We start from the raw sequence: 26846 nt of genomic DNA on the forward strand, positions 1-26846 counted from the left end.
TGGAAGGGCTTGGAAGCCGTAGCTTGTACAAGAAGCCCACCAAGAATAAAGGTAACAAGTATAAAGTATATGGACATGATAATAAAGCCCCTTACATTTGATACTCTGACAGTCGGAATCCGTAGAAAAAAATCATTCTTGGGTGTGTCACATGACTTATAGTACTTAGGGACCTTTTGTTTCCCTCGAAAATGAAAATAGAAATCAGAAATGAAAACAGCATTTTCTTTTGGTTAAAGGAAGTAGTAGATATGCTTCTATGGTGAATTTGTATATTAGATTTTGACGACCTTGCACCCGAACATCATCATAATTTTTTTTGATTTTCAATATCGACAATAAATGCAGTACTTACGATACTGTTTTCCGCTTATTCATTTCTCTTTAATTTTCAAATTTTTTAAACAGTCAATTGCTTTTTTTTTGGCATTTTTAATGGGAGCTGCCTGTACGACACATGGCTCGATAATTTGAGACCAAGCCACTTTGAATACTCAGGTCATGTCCTTTTTATCATCTCTGAGTCCACGAGACGATTTGGTTATAGATTAACTTCTCTTGTTCATAAATTTCTTCAGCAGACTAAAACGTTGAGTTTGAAAGTACAACGTTTATTAATCAGTTACTGTGTTATTGTGTGTCTACAGTGAAATTATCTATAGCACAGACATGTACAGAACTGTACTGAAGTTTCCAAGCCCAAAAAAAAAAAAAAAATTAATTTGGGCAGAGAAAAATTATTATATGGAAATGTTTTAATCATCACGTAATATGATAGCGTCCCAGAATTCATATTTAGGTTATGGTTTATAGGGTTCCCTGCCACATTTTTTTCTCTTTCACAACTACCATAAAAGTCTCATTTTTGGACTCTGGCTACCGTATAACTTTAAATACACTATAGTGTGTCGGCTAGTTTGCACTGCTCCAGAAGATGCCGAAAAACCAATGCAGCTCTAGGTAATTTCCATGGAGTTTGTTTCTTTGTTTGTTGTTTCTTAAACCTGTCTTTTGTGGCCGAAATCCTGCCTGCAGATCATATCAGCCGACAATCTTCCACCAAATGGAAGTCTGCTTAGGTCCTCAGCAGACCATTAGCTGGTCTAAGGTTTTCTCACCCTACCAGCATACATTTGCTCTCGGTATAAGTATTGCGAGATTTGCTTTATTCCATATAGCTCTTCTTCTTCTGCTACTGACCAATGTTTTTCTCTTGGGTCCTGGTAGGAACTTAGTTGGCCGATGATGACATCATGCTCAGAGTAACAGTTCTTAACCGATATGAATCAAAACAATCTCCTTTCCTGCGTGTCAAGTGTGAATGTTGCTATAGGTAAAGTTGACAGAAGGGACTGACTGCCAAAACTTAGAGTTATGTTGATTTTACTTAAAATTAAAAGGCAGACCTTGTAACAGTTGAAAGAAGGCTTGCCAAGTCACTGTCGTCATTCTCCCTATTATGCCCGGTCTGTATAGACAGTCCCAACGTCCTCCTTGCGCCTGCATGGACAGTACACAGAAAGTTTAGTCCTCTAATACATGGCGTGTGTACAGGAAGAGAACCCAGGTGATTCAAGCAGTGTAGATAGGTTGTACTCAATTACTCAGTAGACCATAGCATCGCACAAACAAACAGTAGCAACAACTACGTATACATACTAGTAGACGTATTGTCGAAGAAGTCGTCACCTTCAAAATGGACAAAAAAGTTTATCAAACTTTTGTTGAGCATAAATTTGTGTGCGGAGAGTCAGGGATTGAAGTCGATGATGAAAGTACTGAAATCTGATAAATGGGACGTTGTCTGTATATCACAGAAGATGTTTGTTGCTATTGGAAAAAAAAATTTTAACAATTTTTTTTTCAACAATTTTTTTCCCCAACATTTTTGAGTAAATACTAAACTCTGGCTATAAGTAACGTTGTGAAGAAATTGGTGATTATATTCTTATTTGATCGAATTGAAATCTTAATTTGAGCAACGCATTGATCATAGTTTTGAACTGCATCGTCAAGGAAATGCTGACCAAACAAATAAAGCCTCATAATTTCCCATCTCTTCCTGTGATGAACTCGAAATGACTGTTGTTGAAAGGGAAACCAAAACCGAGCCTGGATCAAGCCGTGCCTGAGATCTCATCTAACTGAAAGTACAGTGCACGTATTAATGGCAAAGGTATTGCCCCCTAAGTCGATGTATACAATGTGTGTTTTGTTCAACTTGATATACTATATGCAACAACTGAAGTATCAACTGTTTTAACAATTAAAAAACGTAGAAGTGAAGCAATTCAGTAAACAGGGAAGTGTGACATGATGAAAGAACTGTTTGCCAGTCTTGAGTATAGCGCAGTGATTTCAATCAGTTGCCTTCTCTTACTGTAGTTCATCGTAAATCAGTTAGGAAAGCTCATTTGAAGCCCTGTATCCTTTATTATGTGTCAAACCGTCTCTTTTTCCATGATCGTTCAGAGATGTACGAGGCAGGGGGGTGTATTAAATTATCGTAGCCATTCCTGCTACAGATGAGAGTATACTATACCTCGGCCACCAACATGTGACTACTTTCTTAAGTACTGAGGAATGAGGTATACATAGGCACCACATTATTCTTATTTGCAGTAACAACCATGTTGAATGGAGTTGTTTTGAATCTCCCATTTCCAATCTTCCAAAGTCAAACACAGCAAACCCAGGGGGGATGACTTCACTCCATAACAACACTGCACACGTCACTACTGTACATAGTACATACTGCACAGTAATGATGATGAATGAGACAAGAAAATGTTGTTCTTGGTGAGGGTTTGAATGAGGAACCTAGAGGGAGGTGGTTGTGGAGCAGACCCTCTAGTGGCTACACCACACTGTCACTTTTGTTGTCAATCTTGACATGGGATACTGCAATTTGTCTTTGGCAACTAGATTGAGATTTAACTAAAAATGGACACTATTGCAAAAAAATGGCAGTTATTCCGTATAGTTCAACTTTTTGCAAAACCAAATCATAGACTGTCAGAGAAAATCATTTAGTGTTCTAACATTCTGCTTAGTACATCAGAGGTTTCAAAAATTTGATTTGATTGAAATAAAATATTTGGGTCACAAAGAGAAGTAAAATACTGTTCAATGTTCTGTTTACTAATCTGTCTATAGAGAGAAGTTTTGCAATAAATTTGCATTCATAGAAATTCTAGGTTAACCTCAGTCTGTTTAATAGTCTCCTACTCGAATTGATGGCCTGTATCACATTCTCTGGGATTTTAAATTTATCCAGTATGGCATCACAAAATGCTTTGCAGAATGGTCAAATTGCTATGCAGAATGGTCAAATTGCTATGCAAAATGGTCAAACTGCTATGCAAAATGGTCAAACTGCTATGCAAAATGGTCAAACTGCTATGCAGAATGGTCAAATTGCTATACAAGTCTAAGGATATCTGTAGCAGGTGTTTTCGTACTGTATTTTTTACACAGTAACCATTAGTATGTTATTAGAGACACTAAACTTATTGCCTTGATACTTTCAGTTGACTATAATGTTGTACTTACATTGTTGTAGTAATGTTGTCATATAATGTTGTAATCTAATGTAATATATATTGTGGTAATATAATGTTGTACTGACATCAAAGTCCACTGGATATTAAACTTAGTGTGTACGTGATCTAGCATAGCGTAATTACTCCAATGAAGTACCATCTTGACATTTAATCAATGATGATAAATGCAGTTAGTTTTATGATGCTTAAAGCATACACAAATGTGGGAGAAGCCCACGAGGGTTTATGGCATCAGGTGGCTTCCAATTCAACGTTGTAACTCAAATTTGGAATCTTTTCGAATTTATAGAAAGACATTTCAGGTGGGAATACCATACTGTAGATTGCTCTTGGGATGAAAAACCCTCTTTACTATGACCCGGCTGGGGATCGAACCCCGAACCTCCGATTGCTAAGCCTCATTGCTTCAAATGTCACTGCCCTTATTCACTCGGCCACAGCACTGGTATTTTGGATTATAAGTGCAGTCTTGGAGTGGGAGGCTTAAATCAGGACTTGTCAATCAATGTGGAGAAGTATTCTGATTCCAACTACAATTTGATATTCAAATGGATTTGAGATTTGAGGTCCGAGGGGGAAGTAGTAGGTATAATATGGGGGTCATTGGGGGTGTAGTGTAGAAAGTGACCAATGTAGTGGACTACATCGTTATGAATGTGAATTTGTTGATTGGGAGACAGGAAGGACCATAACCAGTTTTGTGGTTCACTAGCACATTAAATATTGTTGTTCAGTGTACTTTGCATTGGTATAATATTTATGATATATGGTAAATAGAACTATTTAATAGCTGTCGATGAAAGATACAGTCTTATATATACAACAGCAGAATCTCATTTATAAACTCCATCATAAGAGGATTCTCTCCATGCAGTAGCACTTTTGAACTCCACTGAACTGGGACTCTTATCTATGACCTCACAAACTTCTAACTTCCCATCTATGTGAATTTGTGGACCTTACTGTATATTATGCATGTACATTCATGTAATAATTGATTGCAGTGAATTAACCTCAGTATGTCATACTGTCCTTGATGTACTAAACATTATAGCTCAAGTAGTGAGGGGTTGGGATGGGGTTACTCGTAAGCTAACCCCTCTCCCAACGGCCCAACCGACGAAAGAGTTAAATCATTTCATTTTTTTCTGGCATATAATCTCCAATAGTTTTTGTTTGATTAGATATTGGCGCCTACTCAAGAAAACATTTATCCTCTTTGGCATGATGTAAAGTATATGTTTCCGGCAAAATGGTCTGAGTGATTTTCATGCATTAAGCGTCCAACTTTGGGACAGTCTTGATAATCTTGTTACAGCCAGAGTAAATATCCAAGTAGGTTACAAGACTTTAGTACTTAAAAAGTGTAAAACCTTTGTATGGATTAGCAAACCTGTATTGCTCTGGCTGTTGTGTTTGGATATATTTGCTTTGCTGCATTAAATTCCCTGCCCCCCCCAAAAAAAATCCATTATAAAACAAAAAATGTGTAACTGATTAACAGTACATAACAATGTGGTCTCCAAAACCATCACAACTTGTGAGGATAATTAAGTTGGAATAATTTTGTGTGTAGAGGAACATTGATGTTTATTTAGTGGAAATTTATTTAGGCCATATTCACTAATTTAACAAAAATAAGAAACTAGAAACCTACTGGCCATTGCAGGGCATTTCCAGCATATTTGGTGGTTGGGTAGAGGGTTGAGGAGGGGGGGGGTGGGTGGGGAGGGGACTTACACATCAGTTTAAAGTTCTGCTTATTGTTACATAGCAACTGACAATAGATGCTGGTCAATATTAACACAAACAAATAAAACATGAATTTTGTGTTCATGTTCTATTAATTGATTGGACATTGATACACTTTCAGCTGCAATTAGGACTAAATAAGGTTGTTTTCTCTTCTTTGTTTTTTACACAGTCAATATTATTTCTCTAAAAAGATCGGGCTGCTAAAAGCATACGAGTGCCAACATAGATAATGACAATGTGTATACTGTGTGTGTAGAGTGTGTGTTATAGTGTAGGTATGTATATATAAGTGCCAAACCGATTTCAAGTGCCAGAAATTTATTGACACTAGATAAAAGTACTAAAGGAGGAAACTTGATATGGTTAACTGCAATCCAAACACAACAAAAGACTAGAGTTTTTAAGTTATCATAAACCATTCCATTATTTTGATAGGTAATCATGATGATTAGTAATACGTATATATCATTTCTTGATTCATTTAATTTGAAGTTAAAACTTCCTGTTTCTTGGAGGATTATTGGATCGGTTTGGTCTTAATATGCTTCACGACTCTCAGTAAGCTGTAAAACACTATCAGGTAATGGCAGTACAAATTGCATTGTAATTGTTTATGCACATGTGTTCATATGATATATGCTGCAAAAATGTCTACCTTGACTTAATGATTGATTGTCAGCTTCAGTGTGAATGTATTCCAGACATTCTGTTGAACTTGCAGTGTTCAATGACATCCTAATTTCAAGCCTGCTGCCATTAAAGGAGAAGTATACTGCCAAAAATGTTAAGGGTTTACCAGGGGTGTGTACATGTATATTATACAGTGTGTAAATAGTGTGCACAGTTTGTACTGTGTGGGAAGATTGGTTTGTGCAGATGTGTATGTTGTCTTTGGTATGTACAAATTGTATGGTGTCTTTGGTATGTACAGATTGTATGGTGTCTTTGGTATGTACAGATTGTATGGTGTCTTTGGTATGTACAGATTGTATGGTGTCTTTGGTATGTACAGATTATATGGTGTGTACAGATCAGTAGGGTGTAAATGGTGTGCACAGTTTGTACATTGTGGGAAGATTGTATGTGCAGATGTGTATGCTTGTCTTTGGTATGTACAGATTGTATGGTGTCTTTGGTATGTACAGATTATACGGTGTGTACAGATCAGTAGGGTGTAAATGGTGTGCACAGTTTGTACTGTGGGAAGATTGTATGTATTGTATGTACAGATGTGTATGTTGTCTTTGGTATGTACAGATTGTATGGTGTCTTTGGTATGTACAGATTATACGGTGCTTACAGATCAGTAGGGTGTAAATGGTGTGCACAGATTGTATGTATTGTATGTGCAGATGTGTTAATTGTCTTTGGTATGTACAGATTGTATGGTGTCTTTGGTATGTACAGATTATACAGTGTGTACAGATCAGTAGGGTGTAAATGGTGTGCACAGTTTGTACATTGTGGGAAGATTGTATGTGCAGATGTGTATGCTTGTCTTTGGTATGTACAGATTGTATGGTGTCTTTGGTATGTACAGATTATACGGTGTGTACAGATCAGTAGGGTGTAAATGGTGTGCACAGTTTGTACTGTGGGAAGATTGTATGTATTGTATGTACAGATGTGTATGTTGTCTTTGGTATGTACAGATTGTATGGTGTCTTTGGTATGTACAGATTATACGGTGCTTACAGATCAGTAGGGTGTAAATGGTGTGCACAGTTTGTACATTGTGGGAAGATTGTATGTGCAGATGTGTATGCTTGTCTTTGGTTTGTACAGATTGTATGGTGTCTTTGGTATGTACAGATTATACGGTGTGTACAGATCAGTAGGGTGTAAATGGTGTGCACAGTTGTACTGTGAGAAGATTGTATGTATTGTATGTACAGATGTGTATGTTGTCTTTGGTATGTACAGATTGTATGGTGTCTTTGGTATGTACAGATTATACGGTGTGTACAGATCAGTAGGGTGTAAATGGTGTGCACAGTTTGTACTGTGGGAAGATTGTATGTATTGTATGTACAGATGTGTATGTTGTCTTTGGTATGTACAGATTGTATGGTGTCTTTGGTATGTACAGATTATACGGTGTGTACAGATCAGTAGGGTGTAAATGGTGTGCACAGTTTGTACTGTGTGGGAAGATTGGTTTGTGCAGATGTGTTAATTGTCTTTGGTATGTACAGATTGTATGGTGTCTTTGGTATGTACAGATTATACGGTGCTTACAGATCAGTAGGGTGTAAATGGTGTGCACAGTTTGTACATTGTGGGAAGATTGTATGTGCAGATGTGTATGCTTGTCTTTGGTATGTACAGATTGTATGGTGTCTTTGGTATGTACAGATTATACGGTGTGTACAGATCAGTAGGGTGTAAATGGTGTGCACAGTTTGTACTGTGGGAAGATTGTATGTATTGTATGTACAGATGTGTATGTTGTCTTTGGTATGTACAGATTGTATGGTGTCTTTGGTATGTACAGATTATACAGTGCTTACAGATCAGTAGGGTGTAAATGGTGTGCACAGTTTGTACTGTGGGAAGATTGTATGTATTTTATGTACAGATGTGTATGTTGTCTTTGGTATGTACAGATTGTATGGTGTCTTTGGTATGTGCAGATGTGTATGGTGTGTACAGATTAGTAGAGTGTGTACAGATTAGTAGGGTGTGTACAGATTAGTAGGGTGTGTACAGATTAGTAGGGTGTGTACAGATTAGTAGGGTGTGTACAGATTAGTAGGGTGTGTACTGTGTATTGATACTACGAATGGTATTTAGTATGTACAGATGTGTATGGTGTGTACAGATTACTAGAGTGTGTACAGATCAGTAGGGTGTGTACAGATTAGTAGGGTGTGTACAGATTAGTAGGGTGTGTACAGATTAGTAGGGTGTGTACTGTGTATTGATACTACGAATGGTATTTAGTATGTACAGATGTGTATGGTGTGTACAGATTAGTAGAGTGTGTACAGATCAGTAGGGTGTGTACAGATTAGTAGGGTGTGTACAGATTAGTAGGGTGTGTACTGTGTATTGATACTACGAATGGTATTTAGTATGTACAGATGTGTATGGTGTGTACAGATTAGTAGAGTGTGTACAGATCAGTAGGGTGTGTACAGATTAGTAGGGTGTGTACAGATTAGTAGGGTGTGTACAGATTAGTAGGGTGTGTACTGTGTATTGATACTACGAATGGTATTTAGTATGTACAGATGTGTATGGTGTGTACAGATTAGTAGAGTGTGTACAGATCAGTAGGGTGTGTACAGATTAGTAGGGTGTGTACAAATTAGTAGGGTGTGTACAGATTAGTAGGGTGTGTACTGTGTATTGATACTACGAATGGTATTTAGTATGTACAGATGTGTATGGTGTGTACAGATTAGTAGAGTGTGTACAGATCAGTAGGGTGTGTACAGATTAGTAGGGTGTGTACAGATTAGTAGGGTGTGTACAGATTAGTAGGGTGTGTACTGTGTATTGATACTACGAATGGTATTTAGTATGTACAGATGTGTATGGTGTGTACAGATTAGTAGAGTGTGTACAGATCAGTAGGGTGTGTACAGATTAGTAGGGTGTGTACAAATTAGTAGGGTGTGTACAGATTAGTAGGGTGTGTACTGTGTATTGATACTACGAATGGTATTTAGTATGTACAGATGTGTATGGTGTGTACAGATTAGTAGAGTGTGTACATATCAGTAGGGTGTGTACAGATTAGTAGGGTGTGTACAGATTAGTAGGGTGTGTACAGATTAGTAAGGTGTGTACTGTGTATTGATACTACGAATGGTATTTAGTATGTACAGATGTGTATGGTGTGTACAGATTAGTAGAGTGTGTACAGATCAGTAGGGTGTGTACAGATCAGTAGGGTGTGTACAGATTAGTAGGGTGTGTACAGATTAGTAGGGTGTGTACTGTGTATTGATACTACGAATGGTATTTAGTATGTACAGATGTGTATGGTGTGTACAGATTAGTAGAGTGTGTACAGATCAGTAGGGTGTGTACAGATTAGTAGGGTGTGTACAGATTAGTAGGGTGTGTACAGATTAGTAGGGTGTGTACTGTGTATTGATACTACGAATGGTATTTAGTATGTACAGATGTGTATGGTGTGTACAGATTAGTAGAGTGTGTACAGATCAGTAGGGTGTGTACAGATTAGTAGGTGTGTACAAATTAGTAGGGTGTGTACAGATTAGTAGGGTGTGTACTGTGTATTGATACTACGAATGGTATTTAGTATGTACAGATGTGTATGGTGTGTACAGATTAGTAGAGTGTGTACAGATCAGTAGGGTGTGTACAGATTAGTAGGGTGTGTACAGATTAGTAGGGTGTGTACAGATTAGTAAGGTGTGTACTGTGTATTGATACTACGAATGGTATTTAGTATGTACAGATGTGTATGGTGTGTACAGATTAGTAGAGTGTGTACATATCAGTAGGGTGTGTACAGATTAGTAGGGTGTGTACAGATTAGTAGGGTGTGTACAGATTAGTAGGGTGTGTACTGTGTATTGATACTACGAATGGTATTTAGTATGTACAGATGTGTATGGTGTGTACAGATTAGTAGAGTGTGTACAGATCAGTAGGGTGTGTACAGATTAGTAGAGTGTGTACAGATTAGTAGGGTGTGTACAGATTAGTAAGGTGTGTACTGTGTATTGATACTACGAATGGTATTTAGTATGTACAGATGTGTATGGTGTGTACAGATTAGTAGGGTGTGTACTGTGTATTGATACTACGAATGGTATTTAGTATGTACAGATGTGTATGGTGTCTTAGGTAAGTGTATATGTACAGTTTTTACGGTGTACATATTGTACAGTGTGTACAGGTCAATTCAATGTAATTGCCTTGTACAGATTGCATGTCAAAGAACTTTTGCATAGAATATATCATATTGCACAGATTAAAAAGCCATTATTTAAAGTAAGTTAAACTATACACAACAGAAACTACACAATAGCTACAGTTGTTGAAAGTGAGATATATCTACAGTAGTATGTATACTCTGTACTCCCTTTTTGTATGTATTGGCAGGATGATTGCTGAATTGCTCTGTACAAGGAAGTCAGGACAGCAGAGTGTTTTAATATTACATCTTGCAGGGTAGACTTTCACAGTATATATATGTCCTATGCATATATCTAAATGGTCTTTTGTGTTCACTGTTATTAATCAATCAAGCAAAACAAGAAAAAGGGTAAGTTACGCCGTTAAATTTTTTCCAGTTAACACTAAGAGCTTCCTGTCTACTTCCGCAATAGAATGTCAGTTGTCGTTATGAAGAGAAAGCAGTGAGTGTGTATATTGCTAGGCAAAGAAGAGTTCTCAAAAAGATGCAGGTTGTTTGTTAATGAAAAGCCATGAAATACTTTATATTGCTTAGTTTGCATCAGAAGACTGTTCAGGAAATCCTGTGACTAGAAAATTTCTCTGGATCGCCAGAATGAAACTTGGCTATTTAAAGGTCATACTGAACGACAGTGAATGTGTGCTGATTGTTCATGGAACACAAAGTTTAGGAATTTGCATCTTTTTTGCGGAAAGGTTCTCTTAAATTCTGAGTGAGATCTGTTTCTGCCTTGACTAAAAGATTTCAAGCATCTGGTTGTGATTAACTTTGCGTCATAAATTACTCTCGCTGTCAAGTACACTTCAACAGAAACCACTTTGTTAATCTTTAGGACTGTTTGTCACAAGTACCATAAAATCCCTGGAGAGAATGTGTTTCTTTTCCCACAAAAAGAAAAGAAAAGAAAGAATTATCACTTACAGTAACTGTCTTAGCCATGGATACAAGGTTATGCATAATCTAGCCTTATTTGCATATAATTAGAGCTAAATTTGTCTTTAGGTCATTAACCTTTCAGGATACCAAAGGAGACATTTTAGATAAAAGAAAACTTTTGTAGACTTTATAGAGAACATAAACTTTTATGAATCTTGTTCGTATATCCTTCAGCCTATCATTCCTACAGCCTATCATTCCTACAGCCTATCATACCTATAGCCTATCATACCTTTAGCCTTATTTGCATCAAAAAAATTTAGGCTAAGGTTGTCATTTGTCATTAACCTGTCAGGTTAATTCTGACACTTACCTTAGAACGAATATTGAAATTCACGTTATGAAGGTCACTGCTAAAATGTTACCAATTCCATAGCTGGCTACAATTGGGATAGGGCAATATATATAACAAGAATGAAGACAACAAGTAATTTTGACATTTATATTTTGGAAGTGATATGATACAATCATTTGTGATCTCAGAATTTGTTTAGTAAGCATTTAAATGTTTATAATTTTGTTTTCATGATTAATGTCATTCAACATATTTGTGTCTATCTGTCTATCAATTTTTGTTTGTTTTTGGAAATGAAATTATACAATAATTTGTGATCTCAGAATTTGTTGAGTAAGCATTTAAATGTTTATAATTTTGTTTTCATGATTAATTTCATTCAACAAATTTGTGTCTATCCATCAATTTAAATTTTTTTTTTTTTTTTTAGTACAGTTATGAAATTTTGTTACAGGAAATGAGGAATATGATATTGTAGCCTGTGAAAGAGAAAGAAGCTGTAAAAGAGTGATCTTGACGATATTAAAAATATTACTTTTCATTCTAGATTGTATATGAACCCCTTTAAAACACATGTAGACACAATAGTGTCATAGACTATGATAAATAGCTGCATCCCCTCATCCAGTGTCTTGATAAGTTTTTAACTTCCTCCTCCTTGAGATTATAACCATGTGGTTTTAATATCAATATCAAGCTTCATTCCAAGAGAGAGCAGTGATGCTGTTACTGTTTGCAAATAATGAAGTTTCAAGCTCTTACAGTAAATTAGTATTTAAATATATGTCATTTCAATCCTAGATGCATTAACGATATGTGGTGTGTGCATCAAAGATTACTTTTCTAGGCCAAGTTACTATTTCTGCTCGTTAGTTTTGTATAGTAATTGGCTCTGATTTATTTTACAGCTAAACTTAAATCAACAATCAAAAATTGTCAAAAATAACATCACCCCAAATTTCTCTTGAGATCTTTTTCCTTAAATTGCCCCAAAAAGTTGGGTTGCATAAAAAGTGGTTGTAATCTCTGGTCACCTGACATGTCAAAGTAATGTCTGTCGTGACTGCCGCAGCTTGGAAACAAATGGTTCTAAAGGGTATCACTTTCCACAAACGGCAAGATGGCTCCGTCGAAAGAGCGCAGGATTTGCCATCGTGAGGTAACTGGGTTACGTCATGCCTCTCTTACCGATCTCCTATACATTAGCACTCTACTTACACTCTACCTACACTCTACCTATACTCTACCTACACTCTACCTAATCTACCTACATGTAGCCTAGATAACAAAGTTTTGGTAACATGTTTTGCATTTGTGCCTAACACTCCCAACCCCCCTCCCCCCACAACACTTCCACCAAATCATCCTCTTCTGGATACTGCCCTCATCCTTCCAAATCGACCAATTTGAGAAAATTTGGTACTATTGATGATGATAATGATGATGATGAGGATGTACCATAACGTTCAATATAAACATGAAAGAGGGTAGTGACCTTACAAGGAAATGTCAAGTCTTTTACCTTTCATTTGTCTAATGACTGAGGAATACTCTAGAACAACAGCAGTGAAATTATAATAGAATCAAGATAAATTAATATTTTACTAAGATAGTGTCAAAACACTTTTGGTCATTTTAAAACAAAAATCAATGGCCTAGATCTTAATCTTATCAATTGTTATCTTTTGTGTTCTGATTTGTTTATTAGTTGACCTAACATAGTTTTATAACACAGAAACTTAGCCTAGCTTTCTTTGCAGGATAAAGTGTTAAGGATTTTACATACACATTTTGGTTGTCCGAACAGAAAGTTGGTCGTTTCGGACAACTGTTAAAAAATTTGCCCTGCTTTGCATATAACAATCGGGGCTGAAAGTATCATTGATCCTTTGCATGTTAAGGATAAATTCCTATTAGAGGCTCTTGTCCTTTGATGGTATACAGCAAACACTTCGTAGAATTTTTACGCATTGTTGCACGCCTTTCAAAATTAATTAGAGTGACAGTTGTAGGAAATGAACTAAATTAGCTGTGAAGACATGAACAACTGCTTTATCTTGGGAACTGTAGCCTAAATACAAGCTTTACAAGTAGACCTGTCAACTGTATGATATTTTCAAACATGTATGGATGGGGCCCACTACATACTAGTTGTGCGAAACTTACAGGTAGCGTCGTGTACTTTGTACTCTACATGGAAACGTTTAGTCCAAGACAGATCTTTATTGTACATCATACCTGTGTATATATCCTAACCTACAAAGGATGTGAACACACATATTACTATTCCGTCAGTGTGTACATATCATCACCGTTTTTTGTTTTTCTTCCAAACGTAACCAAGGAAAGGAAATAATCACTTACGCAGTTTTCCAGAGGTCTTTGGTGGGTGGTGCTAATGTAGGTCATGGTGATGATGATGATGTATGACAAAAGCACACTGTTTGCTGTGTGGTTTTGTCATTAATAAAGCTACACGTAATGAAAAACAAGACCTGTATGTCAAAAGCTTTGTTAGATTCCTGGTGTTAAGTAGTAATAATTACAACAACAACAAAATTGGGAAGGCTGGAACATTTAAAAAAAAATTTTTTTTTTGGATTGATTATGATTATGTATGATACATGGACAGTCTTGAACATGTCTTAATCTGTTCGTTGGGAAGTTTTTTCTCAAAAGTAAGGGGTAGAAGTAGAAATTTTCAGGAAATATTTTAATTATAGCAACAACCACTTCTTGTCCGTGACAGCTAAAGAGGGATGTGGGGGTATATTTTTAACGCTGCTGCTAAAGCTGCTGTTTGCTTGTCAGTTTTTTCATTTTCTACAATTTCATAACAGAATTTCACTTCCCAGGTAACGCTATTTCGAAAGAATTTCTTCTTGCCTTCCGATAGGTGAAGTCAGTTGGTATCTGATAAAAACTTTTATACCAAATGTTATTAAATGATGTATCATGTACCATCAATTGACATGGGGAATTCCCTGTTGTTGCTATGCACGAAAGGCTCAGTCTAATCTTGTGATAGGCTGTGAAAGTGTTGTAGGCCCAAGCAATGCGAGAGTGGTTCCTTTGACTACGTAAGAAATAAAGCTAGGAAAAGAAAGACACTGGGACTGATAAAAACTTTAATACCAAATGTTATTAAATGATGTGACATGTACCATCAATTGACATGGGGAATTTCCCTGTTGATGCTATGCAGGGAAGGCTCAATCTAATCTCGTGATAGGCTGTGAAGGTATTGTAGGCCTAAGCAATGCAAGAGTGGTTCCTATGACTCCATAAGAAATAAAGCTAGGAAAAGAATGGCACTGAAACTGTTAATATTTTTCTACATCCCTGGGGATTCCACCAGAAGTTTTTTTTTTTTGGGGGGGGGGTCTGTGAGGGCAGAAGGATCCACAGGGGATCCTCAAAAACATGGGGTCCATAAAATTTAAATACATTTACTGACTTTACATATGATATCAAGACAGTCCATACACGAATGTGAGTGTCATTGGGCAAAGACAACTGAAGTTTCCTGACCTCAGTCCCAACTATGGTGATGCTCCCTAAAATCAGGGAGGGGAGGAGGGGGGGCGAGGGGTCTGAACATTCTTAGCGACAGCTAGGTTTCAGGAGATGGGCAGAAGGTTGAGAAAATGGGTTCTACAACAGGAAGGCACTTGGAAAACGTCTTAATTCTTACGGGATTGATCACAGTTATTCATGGTCCACGAGTAAGAGATTCAAGCGTAGTCAAGTCCTGACACTGGTGAACAACACCAAGCTAGTTAACTACGTATATGAAATGTACCATATAAATAGTGTCTGATATTACAGTATGAGTAATCCGTGTGTAATACGATAGCAGCTTCAACTTACAGTATATGTGCATTCTAACACTGTCGGAATAGACTAAAGCTCCTACCAAAAACTGAAAGGTTTTCAACCTTCTGTACATACTTGTTGACAAAATCTATAGATATTGTCATAAAGTTAGACAAACTTGGCTACCAGTGACAGGTACTGGTGTAACCTTTTGTTTTAATTTTTCATTTCACAAATATTAGATGCAAAGAATATTATACCTACTTATACTATTACACAGTCCATACTCATCATGTGGTACCAACCTATGATAATAAAAAACCTATTCCACCCATTTTATCACCCATAATGTACGACACAAGTTTGTCAGACCCTACAAATTGGTAGTCACTGTTTTTTTTTGGTTTTTTTAAGGTCTCACCATTTCCATTTTCAGTTTAAAAGAATCTGCATTCCATGGTTGCTACAGTGTGCACCTCATAAAGTGACTCAAAAGCTGTTCTAGGTAACCGTGTATGGTAAAACTGAAGAATTTACCCGAGGCATTATGGAAATCATTGGACCGTTCTGGGTTTGATCACAAAGGGGGACATCTTTGGACAATTAGTCAAAACAAGTTGAGTAACACTGCTACGCCTCTGCACACACTGGCAGAGAACACCTTGCTGACTGCTTGCAGGTACAGTGTAAGCTCTTGTAAGCACCCTGTTATTCAAAATTGGGGTGGCAAGCCATTTTAGGGTTGCAAAACTATCTTGAAGGGTTGCTGTAAGATTCAGCAGAAAAAAAAACAATGCTGATATCTGTTGAAAAGCAAGTTTTTTTTTTAAATCATAAATTACTTTCACAAGTTGCAAACTATAACGTTCATCATTTTGAACCTAAGCACTATTAGTCATATAAAGATTTCTCAAAGGGGGAGAGGGATGTATACCTCATCCCCATAGAAACCTTTCCCTGACAACATCCTCAGGAGGGTCACCAAGGTGATCAAGGTGAAAATGGGGGTGGGGGTAGGGGGTATGGAAAGGGGGGGTATGAGAAGGGGGTCACCAAGCAAAGAGGTTTCAATATCTGGAGTGTAAGTTATTTCCAGTTTTGACATTTTGAGGGTCACAAATCACCTCTTATTCATTCACCGGTTAACATTCTCTGCATCTACAGAATTCCATTAATATACAAAGAAATTGCTCTGCAATATTAGAACGCTAATGCGTAGCCTTCCTACTTGTTGTACCACATCGTTTTCTGCCCGTTGTATATTTATCCCTGGAATGCTCCTCCTGTCAGGCCGACTTGTTGAAGGGTTGTAAGAACAAAGGAATAACATATAAAACAGAAAATTAGGCAGTCACATGATAATCAATGTGCATTATTAGCTGATGTTTATTCATAAATAAAACTAGAAGAAAAGACTTGTAAAATGGTCAATCTTTGATGGATTTTGCAGCTATTTTTCATGATTTCTAATGCCTATTAAATTGATCTGGACAACGTTGTTCATACATTAGGTGTCCATAAACCATTAAGTGTTACTGTACAGTATGTTGCATCAGAGGAATTGACTTAGTACAGTACAGTCATCTTAAATTATGAACCTAATTTGTTTAAAGGGTGTGAAGACTCGCGCAAAAAGAAACGTCTCATGCCGGTTATATGACCTAGTTTCGAATGAGGTGTAACAGAATTGTTTAGACACCACCATCAATCCCAGAAAATACACACAACTTGCTACCGTCGATAATTAGACACTAGTGTACAGTCAGTACATACAGCTGCGGTCAATACCCTTAGCGCAGTGTACAAACGATACAGCGATGGACATCTCGGGTCCAGCTAAAGATAACAAGGTATGCATACTGTCTGCATTTTGTAGCGACAAGAGAAAAACTTCATTTGCAAGCAATGGAAAGTTAACAATTTCAGAGCGCGGCACACAGTTTGGGGCGAGTCTTCAATGCCTTGAAAGGGACATCACTCAAAAATGAATATTGTTATAGAAATCCAACCTGGACTGATTGCACTCATGCATGTTTTTTATCGGCGACAACACATCAAAATTAATTTTGTTTCGAAAGCCATCGTCTGAAGTATCAACATTAATTCAATGTGTGTCTCACGTTTCCTGTTACGGAAGGCTACTTGTCAACTAATATCATTGCTGCACTTCCACTATGTTAATTCAACACTGATCACAGATAAATGGATAGATCTTGGCGTTTACAAACAACCTGTAATAAATAGACCTGTTTGTAAACTATCCTGCTACGTGTATTTAGGGATGGGGGGGGTGGGGAGGGGAAGGTGGAGGGTAGAGGTCCTCTAGTTTTGGCTTGTAATGCCCCAGTGATTAGAAACACTGCAGAGATATACCATCACTGTTATCTGTGTACATACATAGTACATATATCAGGTTTTACAATCCCTCTCAATTCAGGATGGTAGTCAAGTGTGTGAATCTCCTGTTTGTGTTGGATGTGAATTAAACAGCTATAGCCTACTTAACAAGTGAACACAGTGTTATCGGAATGTGGTTTCTTTTGCTTTATTGTCACAAACAAATCCCAGTCTAAAGGTCACTGTATGCTAATGCTTTATGTGTGAACTGCCATCATAGGTTTGACTCCTTTTTGAATACCCTGCAGTACAAAGTGGCATTATCTTGTATTCCAGTTAGTCATACAGTCACTGTTCTGCTAACACGTTTAAGTTCCTGGAACGAGGCATATCCTTCCTTAAAAATTTAAAAGGAACACAAAAAGAGGGTCGGGGGAAGGGGGAATATGATAGAATTTGGTTCAATAAATATGTACTTCACCAGATTTTAACAACCAAATCATAATCTGGAAATCTGTAATACTAATTAATATCTTTAAGAATATTTACTACATTATGAAAGGAGTTATGAAGGATGTATAATGTAATATGTCACACTGTCTGGCCTAGAATCTCACAGTTTTAGCCATTTACTTAAAGGTATGCTGTATTGGCTCCAAATATGCTAGATATTCAAATATGGTCACCTTTGGTCAAATTTCTTAAACTGTTTCTCTTACAACCTTCGAGGAAATTTTCCTCACTGGGACATTAAATCATCTCAAGCGTGTTCCTTACAAAGGTCTGAGAACAATTTGGAGAGTAACTTAGACCTCCAGGAAAAAAGTACTTTTTGAAAACTTCTAACAATTATAGCATGCTATAATTTGGGGGCCTATATCTGACTACCTTTAAAAACAACACCAGTGATTGACATGATACCTAACTGGCTAAAATCAAAATTTCTGACCGGCATTTTCATGAATTACAATTACAACACACCCCATCAGTTAACTATACGCAGGCTTTTTTTCAGAGCAGCCCAATTATATTTAATGACGATAATGCGCAGCGATACAGGACTTACGTTAGGTACGGAAATCTTGCGTATTCTTTGAAAGACGATTGGTATTAAACTGACTTATCATTCAGTTTATGGTTTAACATGAGTTTATGTTCCGTAATGTCTACTGGGGAGACAGGTATAAAGCTTCCACATACGTCAATAACTTTACGGGAGGTCATGACAGGCCAATCTGTACCTGCGCATATATGCTTTGTAAAGTTGATTGAATGTCTTGCTTTATCCGAAAAACCTAAGCAAGCAAAAGAGGAACCATGAGAATCGCAGTTTGAAGGACCTTCACAGAAACCCAAACCGTACCTGATCATACACAATAGGTTATTGTTATGAAACCCATGTTAACAGACCATTGGGAATGGGATGTAACTAAAGATCTATATAGGATACTTCTGGACAGGTTTTTGGTTACGGACAACGTAACTCATTCGGGCAGTATAAGGAAATGATTTATGAGGAAATTAATTAATATTTAAATGCCTCACAGAGGTGAATTTTTGTAGGTTTTGCCATGCTACAACTTACCAATTATGATGAATTTCTTTCGGCAATGTTTGATGACCATATTCACCAAGGTGTAGAAGGCTAAGGGTGCATTACTGTACCAATCAGCCAGTTGAAACGTGTGAATGTAATGAGCATAGCCATTATTTACTTGGCCAATGAGTATAACAGGTTTTGGCAGGTTTTACTCTGGTAACTCTGGTCACCTTGCTGATGACGCACCATTGTTTGTAGTCACTCCTGTGCGAGCTACTTCGTACTTCTTTTATATAGCTTCTGTGTGATGTATCTTGGGAGCGCCCACTCCCTCCTACTCCCCTCCTCCCCCCTCCTACTTACCCTCCTCCGCCTCCTACCCCTCCTAATTTCCTGCCTCCCCATCTGCCACCCCTCACAGGGTTCATTGGCCTCTGAGGTAAACTCTTGTCTCTTACATACTTGGTTCGTGAGCCTGGCTCATACGACACACAAGCTAAAGTACATGAGCTGTTACTAGTTTTAACCATTACTGTACAGACTGCCCACTCACTGTCTGAGTAAATGCAAAGGACGAGCATAAAAGGAGAGCATGTACTGCTCACTCTGGATTCAACAAAATGGATAATTTGGTAATTAATATCCAGTTTCAATTTCATTTCCCCTCCTGATGAATAATTGACATCTTTTAATAGAAAACTTGAGTAAATTAGGGACAAAATGATAGCCCTAATTAGAAATAAGCATATACATGTACAGATATAAATGATCATTTTCAAGATTTAAAGGGAGGATCATGGATCTTACAAGGGCAATGGTGCATCTGGGCCTGGATTAAGTCTATAGTAGGGTCTACTCGCAAGGTTGTACTAATGAACTGCTTAGTTTGTGTGGGCTTCGTTGGTGTTGAACTGCTCAACTCACACACCTCCACCCCCCTCCCCCCCTCCCTTGTATCTGTCCCTGTCATTTATATGTGGATGGTGTCACAACAGAAAAAATATAAGAGAAAAATATACATGATAAGCCAAAGTACTTTTATATACCATGAATAGAACCCTCTACATGAAGTGCTTTCTGTTTCCTTGTCCCATGAGAACATTTTTCAATTTTTTTTTCCCCTTACAAAACTTGGCAATAGAAATAGTACACTTTTCATCATCAAAACTAGAATATTTATAGAGGTGATCCTATTTTTGAGACCTCTCTTTCCGCAAAAGGAATATAATATGATGGTAATGAGGTGAATGTGTGTGTATGTGATTCGTTGACTTGTAACCACGATTACTCAAAATTGTCTTGATTTTTATAAAGAGTTAAATGTAAGCACTAAAATTTGTTGCCAAATTTCAGTAGCAAAATTCAGCTTTGATGATTTGTAAAATTAGAGGGGATAGTGTCGTTTCATTACTGTACTTGTATTTTGCTCATATTTTTTTTTTTTCATTTTTTGTTGTTGATCTTCCTCTAAGTTTGAGAACCGTCCAAATCCAGGTTAGTTGGTGCGTTTTGTGGAGTAAATATGTCATCTTGCATTGATATCATGCGTGCATTGTTCTTCGGTCTGTTACAAACCAAGTCAGTACTTCCTTCTTCCTGGATCTAGATCAGTGGGTATACTGTAGGTCAGCTTGCACAAAACAGGGCACATGATAAATACAAAATGTGTAAAGGGATTGATCACTGTTTTCTATTTCAAAATATGTGAACGTTGCAGCCGTGCTCCAGGTAGTGGGACGTTTTATACCACTTATTTTATATATAAACTGTGAATGCTGCGATAGATTTAGCACCCTCTAGTATATCCACACACCTCCCCCTCTCCCTTACTCTACACCTCATCACACTCCTCAGTTCTTTCATCAGTTATAAACCTACTGTAGTACAGTATATCTTCGCATATATAAACATTTCTTGTGGTTTGTGCATGAATCTGGTTATTACAGCATAATGGTTACATAGATTGGCTAGGACATGAATGTAAAGTTTTAGTCCTGACTACTGTACTTTCGATGATCGTTTCCACAAAAAAAAAAAAAAAAAAACCAACTCCAGCCAGAGGATAACGTGGGTTGCACTGTACTCCTGTAATGAAAATCAGCAAAATTTTACCTTGAACCGAAAATGAAAAAGCCGAAACAATCTTTGAAACATTTTAAATATAAACAAGGACTACCCTAGAGAAAAACTAGTAATAACCATCACCTTCTGTTTTTTCTAGTTTAAGTATTCAAAATTCCATTGTTTAGGTAACAGAGGAAGGATGTTTCGGGATAAGCAGTCTCAATCACCATTTCCTTTGGTTTCTTTCTGAAGATAAACCACAACTTTGATAGAGGTCTATAAACTGGAAGTTTGCAAATATCATTGACATTTTGAAAAACTGCTCGGATACTCGGCAGCAGCAATTTTTTTTTCTGTGCCTTGATTTGGAACCTAAATTGTAGGTAATAATTTTCATTAAATGTTGTAAATTTTGGGGGAGATTATTGCCAAAATCATCTTTAGAGAGCATTTTGTCAAAGTCACAGAGTTAGTTGCCAGAGACTCCACCACTTGTCAAACATTACTAAAGAATGGTGTCATTCATGATAGGCAGCGTAGGTGATCTAGTCGAGACCAACCAAGAAGGTCGGATATTAAATAAATCGTCTGGTTTCTTCTTTATGACTCCCATTTTTGGTTCCTTGCTGAAAGCAAAGGAACCTATGTATTCAGGTTGGCGTGTGTGTGTGTGTGTGTGTGTATGTGTGTGTGTGTGTGTGTGTGTGACGCTTAAGCTTGTATGCACGATAACTCAACAAGGGATTGACTGATCATGATCAAACTTGGTGGGTGGGTGGCCCATAGTGAGTAGATGAACCCTATTGTTTTTGGTGCCCACAAAGGTCACCAAAGGTCAGTTATGGTCCAAAAACCCAAAATACTAAAACTGCAATAACTCCCAGTGCCAATGTGCGACAAGGTTGATATTTTGAGACAAGTTGTGAACTGGTTAGGGCAATATTTTGAAACTTAACGGTCATGTGATCTGAGGTCACCAAAGGTCAATTAATGTTAAAAAACTAGTATTTTTGCGATAACTTGAGAACGAATTGTCCGTTAGGGTTGGGAGTTGCTTCAGTGTAATCCAATTGTCGACCCACATCTGGGTGACCCTTGACCTCAATTTGACCTCTGGTGACCTTTTCATGTTTTGGGGATTTTTACAGTTTCGATGCTATTTTCAGATGTCAAAGGTACCTTCCGATCATAAATATCGATAGGTTGACCCCCGTGTGACCTTTGTGTGCGAACTTATATGGGGTCAAAGTTTTCGGTCAGAGTTAGGATGGCTGTACAGACTTATCGTGTTGATTTTTGGAATCAGCAGATCAAACTACATTTGAAACCAAGGTCAAAAGGTCAAAGGTCACATTAGAAAAAATGTGCTTAGTTTGGGAGAAAACGGGCGAAAAAGAAAATGTTTGGTTTTGATGCTAGATTTGGATATCAAAGGTACCTTCCGATCAAAAATGTCAATGGGTTGACACCCGGGTGACCTTTGTGTGTAAAGTTATACAAGGTCAAAGTTAATTTTCAGACATTTAATGCAATAACTCCCAGGGCCAAGGTGTAACAAGGTTGATATTTTGGGACAAGTTGCAAATGGTATAGAGGAATATTTTCAAACTTAACGGCCATGTGATCCGAGGTCATCAAAGGTCAATTAATGTTAAAAAACTAGTATTTTCGGTGAGAAAATGGGCAAAGAAAAAATGTTTGAATTGTTACAGTTTTGCAGCTATATTCACGTCTCAACAATCAAAAATGTCAATAGGTTTACCCCAGGTCACCTTTGTGTGTGAAGTTATATGAGGTCAAAGTAAATTTTCAGACATTTAGTGCAATAATTCCCAGTTCCAAGGTGTGACACGGTTGATATTTAGGGACAAGTTGCAAATGGTATAGGGGAATATTTTCAAATTTAACGGTCATGTGATCCGAGGTCACCAAAGGTCAATTAATGATAAAAAACTAGTATTTTTGCGATAACTTGAGAATGAATTGTCCGTTAGGGTTGGGAGTTGCTTCAATTTAATCCAATTGTCGACCCGCATCTGGGTGACCCTTGACCTCAATTTGACCTCTGGTGACCTTTTCATGTTTTGGGGATTTTTACAGTTTCGATGCTATTTTCAGATGTCAAAGGTACCTTCTGATCATAAATGTCAATGGGTTGACCCCCGTGTGACCTTCGTGTGCGGAGTTATACGAGGTCAAAGTTAATTTTCAGACATTTAATGCAATAACTCTCAGTTCCAAGGTGTGACACGGTTGATATTTTGGGACAAGTTGCAAATGGTATAGGGGAATATTCTCAAATTTAACGGTCATGTGATCCGAGGTCACCAAAGGTCAATTAATGATAAAAAACTAGTATTTTTGTGATAACTTGAGAACGAATTGTCCGTTAGGGTTGGGAGTTGCTTCAATTTAATTCAATTGTCGACCCGCATCTGGGTGACCCTTGACCTCAATTTGACCTCTGGTGACCTTTTCATGTTTTGGGGATTTTTACAGTTTCGATGCTATTTTCAGATGTCAAAGGTACCTTCTGATCATAAATGTCAATGGGTTGACCCCCGTGTGACCTTCGTGTGCGGAGTTATACGAGGTCAAAGTTAATTTTCAGACATTTAATGCAATAACTCTCAGTTCCAAGGTGTGACACGGTTGATATTTTGGGACAAGTTGCAAATGGTATAGGGGAATATTTTCAAACTCAACGGTCATGTGATCCGAGGTCACCAAAAATGTCAAAGGTACCTTCTGATCATAAATGTCAATAGGTTGACCCCCGTGTGACCTTCGTGTGCGAAGTTATACGAGGTCAAAGTTAAAAAATATTAATGAGGTCACGGGTCAAACGTGAAAAACTCCCAAGTTGCAATAACTTGGCTACTATTTATTGGAATTTCGTCAAACTTGGTATGATGATATTGGTCGATAGTCTCCACACACTGATGTGTGTTGCAATTGATATCATGCATGTTTATAAGGGGGGGGGGGCCTAGCATTATTTCGTTATGAAAAGTTTGTATGCACAATAACTCATCAAGGGAATGACCAATCATTACCATACTTGGTGAGTGGGTGGCCAATAGTAAGTAGATTAACCCTGTTGATTTTGGTGCTCATATCATGAATATTAATGAGGTCATGGGGTCAAACGTGAAATACTCCAAATTGCAATTACTTGGCTACTATTACTAATGGGAATTTCGTCAAACTTGGTATGATGATAATGGTAGATAGTCTTCACACACTGATGTGTGTTGCAATTGATATCAGGGCTTAGCATTACTTTGGCAACAAAAGTTTGTGAGCATAAATTACTGTTGTTGTATTAGGGCTTTGTTAGAAATTTCCCTATGAATGGAACTAATGAACAGCAGCAAGGAACCATGAAATGTTTTCATTCTGGTTAATCTTTATCATGATCCAACCTCGAAACACTTGTCATAATTTTGTAGGGTAAATTGGTAAATGGTATCTTCAGCATTTGTTTATTTGGAAAATACCATTCTGAAAGTGTTCAAAGTTTCCTCTTGTGATGCTATACTGTAGTCATCTATCATTCTCGACTCTGTATGTATCTCCTACGACCAACGTGTGTAGATGGAAAGTGGTGTCATATTTCAGAGTGGTTTGAAATCCAATTTCAAACTCCAGTGAAGTCTACTGCTACAGTACCCTAGTCAGGGTTGGATTTACCATTTTTGGCGATCCTGTCCCTTAGTAAATGTCTCGTTACCCGTATAATGATCAACGTTTAAAGCGTTGGTCGTATATTTTGTCGCTAGTTTTGCACCAAGTTTTACAAATGTACCAAGAGTCGTTCCAAATTCAATGGCAGCGTAGTGAACTAGGGACACCTTTGTAGTCTTATTGTCAATATGTGATACCAGGTTTATAGTGAAGTAAGACACCTTGATAGTCTAAATGTCCCAACAGCTTAGTGAACTGGGACACCTTCCTAGTCTTATGGTCGAAATGTGCTAGCAGCTATATAATGAAGTGAGACACCTTCATAGTCCAAATGTCCAAAAGGAATGACAGCTTAGTTAACTAGGATACCTTTGTCATCTTATTAGTTTAAATGTTTGGCAGATTAGTGAACTAAACTAGGACATCTTCCCATAGTCCTAAGTTTGCTCAAAATTTTTCTTTTTTCATGATTATTTATGATTTCATTCTACTCCAAATTCTTTTGAAATATGTTTTTTTCAATCACTCAGAGTGAGTGTAAATGTCCCAGCCACTGCTGAGATGTACATTGATTTGACAGAAAAAGCTATCTAGAGATATAAAGTGAGAGGGGGATGGTTGTTGATTGTATGTTGAGTAAAGGGGGAGGGGGTGGGGGTGGGGGAAGGGGCCTAATGGACAACTTGAGACTAAGTTTGTTAGAATAAATTGCATTTATAAATTAAGACAAAGATGGTCAAGTACATATACGCTGAAAAAAATTGAAGTATGGTCGAAGTTGATTAGACAACCTGCAAGTTCTATTTGCAGTTTCAAGGAACTTAACCTTGACGTGGCTGTTTTAATTAGTACTGGTACCCACAGCCATATTCTGTACCGTCTCGTCACATGTTTTGTTTTTTTCTCAATCAGGGTGTACAAATATTTGTATTAGATAGAAGAGTCGCCGAGCATATGAGAGTTCTGGCATATATCCTACATGAAGTCATAAACTGTGCACAACTTCCTTGTTGGTCAGATTCATCTCTGAATGGAACGTACGAAAGTGGAAATTCAAAATAATGGTTATAGTTACTCTAGTTTATAGTGTACAGTTAAAACTACTCTGCATATATGCAGCCAAAGTGTGGAATATAGTACTGCGGTAAGGGTAAAGGGGTTGTAAGGGGAAGACCGAAAGGGGTGGCTAAGGTGTTTATAAGTGGAAGATCAGCTTTGGGGGAAAAAGGGTGGCCAACTTTGAAAACTGAACGAACTGTCCACAGGGAATATTTTTGTAGAATTTTACTCTATAGCATATTGTACTGAATGTTTCTCTTTCTTGCCTTTATTGCCACCTTTGAAATGTGCACTATGATGAAGCATTTATGTCTCTATGATATTTAAGGAAACTTAGAATATTCCACTATTAAGAGAGGGGTGTTTTGTATTTGTGTAGAAACTAAAACAGTCGTTGTTTTGTCGTTTCTCAAATTATCTTGAAAACGACACTTCACATCCCTAACCTATTTTAATTTAGTGAATTAATATTATTTTATAATATTATTAATCATTAACCTACTGTGTACCGAGCTTTTATCATTGTTAATCTCGACACCAACCTTTGATAGAATGGTATAGTCCAAAATAAAACAGACCTTTGACGAGTGGGACTCGATCCCCGGAATCATTAAATCCGGCTACAGTATGAGAAAGCAATCTGGAGATTTTATTAAAAGAAATTTCCTAAATTTTATAATCATTCAATAGTCATTGATTGGACTTTGGACCAGGTTTCATCGACTTCTTTTGTAATAATTATAATAATAATAATAAAATTTGAGATCCCCTTAAAAGTTGCATTGATATTTATCGTCTGCTGTTATCGGGAGTGGTTCAAAGGTCGAACACCGCTTTGTCAGGAAAATCCCCTCTTGTAGCCTTTTACTGAGAAGTTAAAAGGAAGAAAATTTAACA

The 26846-nt window shown here is 37.3% G+C and overlaps 1 protein-coding gene across 1 annotated transcript in view; it reads left to right on the forward strand.

The window, feature by feature from the left end:
* The window catches only part of LOC139958351 (uncharacterized), a 43573-nt gene that overhangs the window by 7131 nt on the left and 9596 nt on the right, over positions 1-26846 (forward strand). The window lies entirely within an intron of this gene.

Source organism: Apostichopus japonicus, chromosome 18, assembly GCF_037975245.1.
Source record: "Apostichopus japonicus isolate 1M-3 chromosome 18, ASM3797524v1, whole genome shotgun sequence".
Classification (NCBI taxonomy): domain Eukaryota; kingdom Metazoa; phylum Echinodermata; class Holothuroidea; order Aspidochirotida; family Stichopodidae; genus Apostichopus; species Apostichopus japonicus.